This window comes from Palaemon carinicauda, chromosome 4, assembly GCF_036898095.1.
Source record: "Palaemon carinicauda isolate YSFRI2023 chromosome 4, ASM3689809v2, whole genome shotgun sequence".
NCBI lineage: Eukaryota > Metazoa > Arthropoda > Malacostraca > Decapoda > Palaemonidae > Palaemon > Palaemon carinicauda.
Genome location: NC_090728.1, coordinates 83,456,449 through 83,466,448, shown reverse-complemented (window position 1 = coordinate 83,466,448; position 10,000 = coordinate 83,456,449). Strand labels below are relative to the sequence as shown.

At 43.2% G+C, this 10,000-nt stretch overlaps 1 protein-coding gene across 1 annotated transcript in view; it reads left to right on the top strand.

Moving 5' to 3' along the window:
• Positions 1-10,000, top strand: part of LOC137639544 (ATP-dependent DNA helicase DDX31-like) — a 327,968-nt gene that overhangs the window by 124,200 nt on the left and 193,768 nt on the right. The window lies entirely within an intron of this gene.

Below are 10,000 nucleotides of genomic sequence, written 5' to 3'. Positions count from 1 at the left end.
CAGGGTATAAATTAACCTCACCATTATCCACAAATTCAATGTGACCCTCGTCTCTAGAAAGAGCCACAATATCATTAACACGAGCACCGGAAGCCATTGCAACTAAAAAGATGACTTTTTGAGTAAGATCACGAATAGATGCTGTTTGATTGTCTATGTCTGAAGAGAAGTGTAAAACTTTGTCCAAAGACCAAGAGATAGGCTACGGTGGAGTCGATGGCCGCAGCCTTGCACAAGCCTTCGGAATTTTGTTGAAGAGATCCGAGGGAAAGTCGATATCATAGGCGTTTAGTATAGGTCTAGCGAGGGCCGACTTGTATGACGAGATTGTGGAGGAAGCTAGACCTTGCGCGTGCAAATCAATCAGGAAACCTAAACAAAAATCTATGGTAATTGAACCTAAATTCTTGTCATTGACGTATTTGGCCCATTTCTTCCATGGCGTTTCATACTGAGTAAAAGTGGTAGACGTCTTATAGTTTTCTGCAAACTCCAACTTATCACATTGAATTTGGAACTTCTTTTCCAGAGCTAAGGCGAAAAAATCATGAGATGATGGTTGTTCGTTTTCCATGATGAAGCGTAGACAATCTTTCGCTGTACCTCCTGGAACAGAATCAGGCTGGGCAACGGCACCAACTTGGGATTCAATTCTGTGACCATGGGAAACCAGTTGCTCTTCGGCCACAGAGGAGCCACCAGGGCCGCTGTCCCTTTGAAAGACCGAAGCTTGTCCAGAACCTTCATGAGGAGGTTGAAGAGTGGAAACAGGTAAATCCTCGTCCGACGATTCCAATCCAGGGACATCCCCTCCATGCTCACTGCTGCTTGATCCACATTTGGTGCTACATAGCAAGGAAGTTTCTTGTTGAGACTTGCCACAGACAGATCCACTTGAAGTCCAGTGACTTGATTCTGCACAAAAAAGAATTTTTCGTCGAGAGACCACTCCATCTCAAGAGGTTTTGTCAGAGAGAGGGAATCCGCCATCACATTTCTTACTCCGTGAAGGTGGGATGCTGACAGATGCCAACCTTTCCTCTGAGCTAGCGTAAAGATGACTAACACTAGGTGATTTATTTGGGGAGACCTCGACCCTTGTCTGTTGATGCAATAGACTATCACCTTGCTGTTGAGGAGTGGATGAATATGAATGTTCTTCTTCAAGTGTAATTTCTTGAGGGACAAGAAGACTGCCATGACCTCTAGAATTTTGGTGTGGAATTGTTGAAATTTCTGAGACCAACGGCCTCGCACTTTCTTGAGTGGGGTATGATTCCCTCAACCATCCAATGAGGCGTCTGTATGAAGTATCACTACCGGAGGAGCTAAGCGCAATGGTACCATCTGTGACAAAATTTTGGCAGTGAACCATGGTCAAAGTTGTCTTCGGAGTAAGCCGGGGTCTTCTTCTGATGGTCGCGAAGAGCTTTGGAGGCTCTCTGTTTCCAAACTCTGCTTGCATCCTTGAGACGTACTTTGAGGACAGGGTTTGTTACCGAGGCAAATGGCAAAGATCCAAGAACCCTCTCCTGGCGTCGCCTGGTTATCGTCCCCGACCTGACTGACTTCACTATTTCCTTCCTCTTGGAGGAAGGAATAGATAGGGAATGAGACTTGAGGTTCCAATGAATCCCCAACCACTGGAAGTCTGGAGCTGGGGTCAGTCTTGATTTCTTGTAGTTGATCTGAAATCCGAAAGACTGAAGGGGAACCCTACAACTCGAGAGGCTACTTCCGAGCACTCCGGTGCCGAGGAAGCCCGCATCAGCCAGTCGTCCAGGTACCCTGCTACTTGAAGGGTTTTTTCCTGATGTTGCTGATCAACTGCGTCAGTAATCTTCGGGAAAATCCTCGGAGCTATGTTAAGCCCAAATGGCATAGCTCTGAATACATAGCCCTTTCTCTCCAGGTTGAAACCAAGGTGTAAGAGAAGCGTCGACCTATCGGAAGATGCTAATAAGGGTCTGTAAGATCCATAGAGACGGTGTAAGCCTTCTGGGGTAGTAAGGTCCGTATCTGCGAAATAGCATCCGTAACCTGTCGCACTGAACGAACAGGTTTAGACGGGTCAAGTTGAGAATAGTTTGAGGTATGTTCACATTTTTCTTTGGCACGCAAAATAGACGACCTTGAAATCTCATAGTTCTTGCGCAACGGATAATTCTTTTCTTCAACAGGTCTTGTACATTTTGTTCCAGTTGATGTGTTGATTTCTGGAAAAATCTCCTGAGTTTTGGTGGCCATCGCTTTCACTTCCAACCCAAGCCATTGGAAATGACCCTCTGTGCCCAAGGACTGAATGACCAACGGTCCTTGAACAAGGCCAGCCATCCCCCTACCGGGAGATCTTCATTGTTTGTGCTGAGGACGTGCACCCCTTCCTCCTCTGCCGCCCCGATGTCTGCGACCCCTGGATGTGTCTCCTCTGTCAGAGCGGCCTCTGCCCCCTCTTTTTCTCTTGTGATATTGAAAAGATGACGACCCCTGCTCGTACACTGGGTTGAAGGCTGGAGACTGTGTCGCCACAGGCTGAGGTACAGCAAAAACAGTATGAGGGATGGCGGGGGGGGATGGAGCAAACAACTTCCGATGGTAGGTCGGTTTGTGAGACCTCTTAGGCTGAGGTCCTCCACCAGGGGTTAACTTCCTCTTCGAAGAGATCCCCCACTTCTGGAACAGGCTCTTATTCTCATCCACAGCTTTATCCATAACCGCTTTCATTAACTTCTGAGGAAAGAGGTCTTTTCCCCATATGCTAGAATCGATGAGACGTTTTGGCTCATGGCGGATAGTGGCTGAAGCAAGTACATGTTCTCTACAGGCTCTAGGTCCTGAAAGAAAGCATAAAGATCCTTCATAAAGGTGGAAAGATGAGTCTTTGCCAACAAGGAAAAGACTGGGGCATCCGTAAAATTCCCAATCATCATCTCTGTGAAGCACAGGAGAGACATTGAAGCTGATAACCTCTCTCTGGTCTCCATTTCAGCCTTAAGAAGGCGTTCGGGAATCCTGGGCAGTTTCTCATTAAACTGGCGGCTAGCTACATCCTTATCCAATTTTCCCTCGGCAAAAGTAAACTGGACATCCACCCAGTGGTCAGCATCATGTGGGAGGATAAGTGACCCTAGTTTGCACTCTTCCAACACTGGGAGAGACTTACCCTCACGAATGGCTTTCTTCACAGCCACAAAGCCCTTTGAAGCAAATGGGAATACCATTATTTCCGGAGCCACAAAATTGGCTAATCTTTTACCAAAGGCGCCAAGCTGTGTATTAATACACCCTGCCGTCTTCATTTCTTTCACTGCCAGGTGTTGAGCCCTTGTATGTTCCAGAAGAATTATTTCTTTAGGGATGGTGTCATCCCTCAACGGAGCCCCTTCAGCTAACCTCACGAAGAAAAAGGGATAGGCATCAATATCTGGGTAAAAATCCAGACCAGCTATCGATCTGGAGCCTAGCCCTTTGCCAATGTGGAGGATGCCCTCGGAAAGCACCGCGTGGCCAGCATACCTCCAGGGATTTTGCTGCGTGCAGTAAGGTAGCTGTGAGGGCAAGACTTTATCCTTAGTCAATTCCTCTTGCTTCTTCAAAGCCTGGATCTCTTCACGCAAGGCTTTAAACATCATCAGCTGATATTGCTGATTCCCTTCCATGAAAGCTTTCATGTTAGCCAAAAGTATCGGATCCACCGAAGTACCCAATGTACTCGGGAACTGAGTGGGCTCCAAAAGCTCCGCAGGAGATGGCGGGGGAAAAGAACCCGGAACCGTTCCCGTCACGAAAGATGTAATCGTTGCCGTAGACAGTGAGGCCATTGTCGTAGTGGAGGCTGAATTGGTAGATACCATCATCCATCTCCGACAGGTAAGAATCATCCACCGGAGGGAGGGGTTCTTCATCTGACTCCACCATAGAAAGGAGAGTCGATTTTCTACCCGGGGAGAGAGAGGAGACCGTAGACGTCCTCTCAGAGTAAAGGCTCATAGCACCCAATGCCTCGTCGACTTATAGCTGGACGGTTGGGAGGGGTTTAACATGTTAAACGTCACCCACGTGATAAACTGTTCACCACTATCTACAGTATTCAGTACCGTCTTCATCGGTATACTCCGTTCATGTCTTTAACTGCTTATCTCAAGTCATCAGTCTTGTGATAATACGTTTACTCGTATAGTAAAGTATAGGATCACCGATTGGCAACACTCAGCATATGTAAGCTGTAGATAGAAACTCATATGATGTTTGGCAACTATTTTTCTGAAGGTAGCTTGATGTTAGAAAACTGGATTCCCCTCAGTGCACTTCGGGCGTTCATGCAGAGAAGGTAATTTGCAGTTCCTAAAAGCGGCCTAAAGAGGAAGGTTGTTTCTTTAGATGAAATAAATGGTATTCTTGATGAGGAATCTGATAACGATAACCTTTTTGACAATGAGAGCTCTATTTTTGAATCCTCCAGTGATGAGGATATTGAAGAAACAAACTTTTCTTCCGATGCTGAGAGCGAAGATGACTTCTCATTGCCGACTGACTGGACAACGAGAGGGAGAGAGAGAGATCTCTTTGCTTTTGTTGCTGATCCTGGTGTAAAATTTACCGTTGAAGATAAAGAGAACCCATTAGAATATTTTGAGAAATACTTTGATGATGAAATTATTGATTATTTAGTGAAAGAAACAAACAGATTTGCTAATCAATTTATAGATGAGAATGTAGAACATTTGTCACCGCAATCACGAGTACATAAATGGTTTGACACTTGCACACGTGAAATGAGAGTCTTTATAGGTCTACTTATTTTACAGGGCATTGATTTTAAGTGTGATAATTCTATGTATTTCTCAACTCGAGAGAGTGTTTCTTCTTTCTTTCGAAAGATGAGTGGTCGTAGATTTGACTTGTTGCATAAATTCTTACATTTGGTTGACAATACTACTATAACGGATGGACCATTTAGAAAGTTAGCAAAACTAAAACCATTCAGTGATCTTATTTTGAAGAAATTTATGAACAATTACATTCCAAGTAGGAACTTATCTGTGGATGAGTCTTTGTTAGGATGGAACAGAAATTTATCATGGGTTCAGTATATACCAGCTAAACGTAAAAGGTTTGGAATAAAGTTCTATGAACTTCGTGAAAGTTCTACTGGTTATATATGGAACTTTTTCATTTGTACAGGTAAAGACACGCAATACATGGAAAAATATATGGATATTCCTGTGTCTAATAGGATTGTTTCCTCTCTTGTGGATCCTCTTTCGAGCAAGAGCTATCGTTTATGTCCAGATAATTTTTATACAAGTTCAACATTGGCAGATTCACTTGTTGATGAGGAAACTGATACTGTCGGTACTGTAAGGGTCACTAGAAAGGACGTGCCAGCAAAAATAAAAGGATCTAAACTGAAAAAAGGTGAAAAAGTAGCAGAATTCTGGAAAAAATCTATGGTACTAAAATGGAAAGATAAAAAGGATGTATGTGTTCTGAGTACAATGCATGATGACTCTATGATAAAAGTAAAATCTAGGAGAGGGAAAGAAATGTATAAACTAAAGGCAGTTGCAGATTATGATGCAAACATGGGCGGGGTTGATTTGTCTGATAACCTTTTGGTTAATTTTTCGACTGCAAGAAATAGACTGAAGAAATATTACAAGAAAGTATTTCGACATTTGTTAGACTTGTCTATTCTAAATTGCTATATTACATATAGAGCTCTTGGGGGGAGGGTTGTAAGACGTGAGTTTATTTTGAGGATTAGTGAAAGACTGATCATCAAATATGCTGAAGAAAGACCTGTTCCCTTGCGCAGGCCCCCGCAACTTGCAGCGAAACCTTCGCGAATGATTGGCAGGCACTTTCCTGATTATTGTCCACCTACAGACAAAAAGAAGAGGCCTCTAAGGACTTGTGCACAGTGCCGGAAGAACAACATAAGAAAGGAGAGCTCATATTGGTGCAAGGACTGTGAAGTAGGATTGTGTGTAGCCCCTTGCTTTAGGGAATGGCCCACAAAAGAATAATAATACATATATGTATATTGCTCATTCAGTATTATGTAGCCTTTTGAAATGAAATAATAGAAGTATTAATTGTTTTTTTTATTCCAGCATTTAATTAAGATTTTTACTTTTAACTATATATACGAATTATAAGCATAAAAAATTTATATTAACATTGAAAAATTATCATTAGTGAAATGACCGCTCAGGGCAAAAAAAGCGTGACGGTACGGTAGCGGCAACGTGGTCCAGGGGGGACACTTAACAGGTTAAGGGTGAAAGTAACCCAAAACTGAATCAGGTGCTGCCTTGAGGAAGAGGATATCCTTCCACTCAGTAGAGGGGAGGAAAGGGGCCTTTGTATCTGTGTTCTTGAATCCCCTTACCCAGGTGCGAAGGGATCACTGGAAGAATACCTGGTTGTCCTCGGAGATATCCTTCGAGATCCAACCCGAATGATGCAGGTCCTTGCAAACACTGCAACTCTGCGGATCCCAGTACGAGACTGGACCCTTCATCTTCCAATACTTCGCATGGGTGCGGCTAGTATTGTGACCGCAAGGATGCCTCAAAGTCCTGGCACAAATCTGCACTCTACAGTGCATCAACGTCATAAACGCCGCCTGTAAGGAGAAAAAGAGTAAAATGAGTCCATGGGTCTCTTACAGTCACCAAAGGCTGGAAAGAATGGATTAGTAACATTCTATGCTGACAATAAAGGGAATAGTAATCCCCAAACTGTGTGTAATTGCAATTGGTAAGAAAGTAGGAGATAAAGTACAAAATGTCCACATCCCTATTAAGGACGTTAGGTTTGAATAAATAGCCTCTAAAGATAGTTGCTATAGGCTCAAATGAAACAATGGGGGGAGGAGGGTATGTGCATGGATAGAACCGTTGCTCCTATATCTCCGCAGAGAAATAGCCAATAGAAGGCAATGGAACAGGTAATCTAAATAGATTAAGCAATCGACGCATCGATTAATGAGCAAGAGTCTATAGCAACAAAAAGACTATAAATGCAGGTTGATAACCTCACTTAGGGAGAACCCAATATAGGGATCTAGCCTATGGAGTTATCAACCATCTATCCAATCCACACCCTCAAAGGGGAATGGACAAATTGTTGGAAAACCAATAACCATGTGTAGTGGTTATTTGTATGCCGAGACACGGAAGACCTTTCGTAGAAGAGACTCCCATGTCCAGCATACATAGAGAAGCCTCAAAAGTGGAAGGAATAAGGCCTTTATGTTGATCTGTAGCTGTAGTCGCCTACAGTCAGTAGAGAACTCACCTTATTGTAGATAAAGCGGTCTCAAAATGACGGAAAGACGTGTGCCCTAAAGGTACCATCGTTGCCGGAAGTACCGGCATCGCTCTGGTAACGGCATTGTCGCCGACGTGTTAATCACCCTAAGGCGCTGGCACAGTGATCATTCCCATAGACTAATACTAACCCCCCCGCCAGTAATGGCAATGGCGGCATGTATTATGGCGGCAGAGGCAAACGGCAGTGGTTTCAGCAGAAACACTATGCCGTATGGGAAGGCAGTGTAGCTAGAAGCGGCACTGCCATAAGTAGCGACGCATCGCCAGTACAGGTACTACAGGATAGTATGCCGTTAGGAGGTGACAAGGCCGTTAGGTACCGGCACCGCCATCAGTCTAACAGCTCACCCCTCATGGAGAAGCATGCTGACGGCTCTGGAGGGGCAGATTCCAGAGAGAACCAGCACCCACCAACAACAAATGCAAATACACAGCAGCAAAATAACAAAATTCATGCAATGTCAGTCCCAGAAAGGCTAACCACAGAGAGAGGTAACGACATGGGGTAGTATGCCCGTGCACTATATGAGTATCTTTAACCGTTTCATAACAATCCTGAGAACAGAGGCAACGGCAGAGAAGTCAGTCTCAGAAAGAAATCTGGATATAATCCGAGGGTTACCCCAACAAGGAAGAGTCTCTAGACCGAGACACGTCAGGCCACCACGCCGTGAATCCCAGAGAGAATGAAACTTCTAAATAAACGCCGTGCCGTCAGAGACGGCAAAGCCAGAAAAAGACTAAGTAAAAGATGCCACAGCTCAATCGAGAAATCCCAGAGGCTAGGAAGTCAGCGCACCGACATATTGAGATCACCCTTTGCAAAGGGGAGCTCTGATGGACTGCACGGACCCAGCATGGGGAATCACAAACGATTGTAGCATGGCAGACCAACGGATTCGCCAGCGAAGGTTAGGCTAAGCCTGGATGTAGCAAGTCGATCGAGAAATCCCAAAGGCTAAGAGGAACGGCAGTACAGGAAGTTAGCATACCAACAGTTTGAGATCACCTTTCGCAAAGGGGAACTCCAAAGTACTGCACAGACCTAGCATAGGAAATCACAAGCGATTGTAGCACGACGGCCAAGAACCTAAACGGTCTAAAATACCGGAGGATCGAAGACAGGTGGGAATAATTACTCAGTAAACTAGTATAACTGAGGTAAAAAACCTCTAAGGGAGAAAGCCACTGCCACCGAGTCCAGTAAGAAAGACCTAAACGCCATCGGCTGGCCCGTCTCCAACAAAATTGTAACCGCTCTCTAGGCTAGGCCATCCGCAACTGACATGCACCAACGAAAACGTAAAATGCTATAATACAATGTACAGTAAATGCAAACATAATATAGAGCCCAAAGCATCGTAATGCTAAAATAATACTAGCTAATGTGAAACTTGTAAACTAAACCAAGTGTACACGAGAAATAAGGGGTGTCGAGTACAATAACAAGACGCTCAAGCTAGCTGGACTCGGAGCGCTTCGGCTCCCTCATTGTAAAAGCTAAATAACTTTCCCCGTAGGGATCCAAAACACCTACAGCTAAAGTAAACTGTAAAGGGAGGTTGGTACTCAACTTAGGCGACGAAGTAAAAGCCATCATACAAAGAAAAACTTCAAAAAACGTGATAAAGAACTCACAACGAAACAACAACAACTGTAGGATACGCTGCAAACAAAGGAATGAGGCATCAGAGACAAACGGGGCCACCTTAGGGAGAGAGGGTATGTAACGGCTCCTCACTTATCCTTCCCCCTAGTTGACTAGAGTGGGTAAAGTCTGTTGGGTGTGCAGATATCTATGGTTATCTTCGTATACGTCCCTGATTTTACCCCGATATCTTCGTATAGTCGTTCCAGGGGATAGAACCCTGTAATACCTGGCGGTAATTCTCTTGTAATATCACTCGCAGAAATATTATTCAGTAGGAAGCTGCCGAAGGGAACTTCCATCAGGACAACATGGCTCGAGCCCAAAAATGTGTATATATGTATAAATATGTATACTGTATATGTATGTATGTACAGTATGTATGTATGTATGTATATATGTATGTATGTATGTACAGTATGTATGTTACAAACAAAAACAATGGAAAAGATGTATATTCACATTGTTTTGATTTCATAATGAGATACTAATGTGCGAATAAAATATTTCAATCACTATTATTGGATTCAGTTAAGTGAAACATCGGTGTCGTTAAAATCCTTATTATTATAAACATAGTAGTTTTTGGCCACAAAAATGGACATAAAGTTTGATAATTTTTTTAGGATAAGTGCTTACAATCTAACATATTTTTTTATTGTCCTATTTTCAAGCAGCAAAATATTTCAAGTATTTGGGAAAAATCCTTTACCTTTTAAACACCATAAAACATAATTCATATTTGGTGAAAAAACTCATCAGTTTCATGTGACCTAATTTGCATTTGGTAATTATCATTTTGCCTCTATTATTAATAGGTGTATGAGCATCTGAAAAAAATATGTAATATCATATATTAATGAAAAGGAAATTTTATCAGGTATGTGATAATAATTGTCGTAAAGTCCGATCATGTATAGTTTCAGCGCTAAGATGAGTTAATTAAAATGTCGATAAAAAGGGGCTGGGTTGTGAAGGCTAATTCATTTGGTGAGTGATAGAGGCTGAAAGG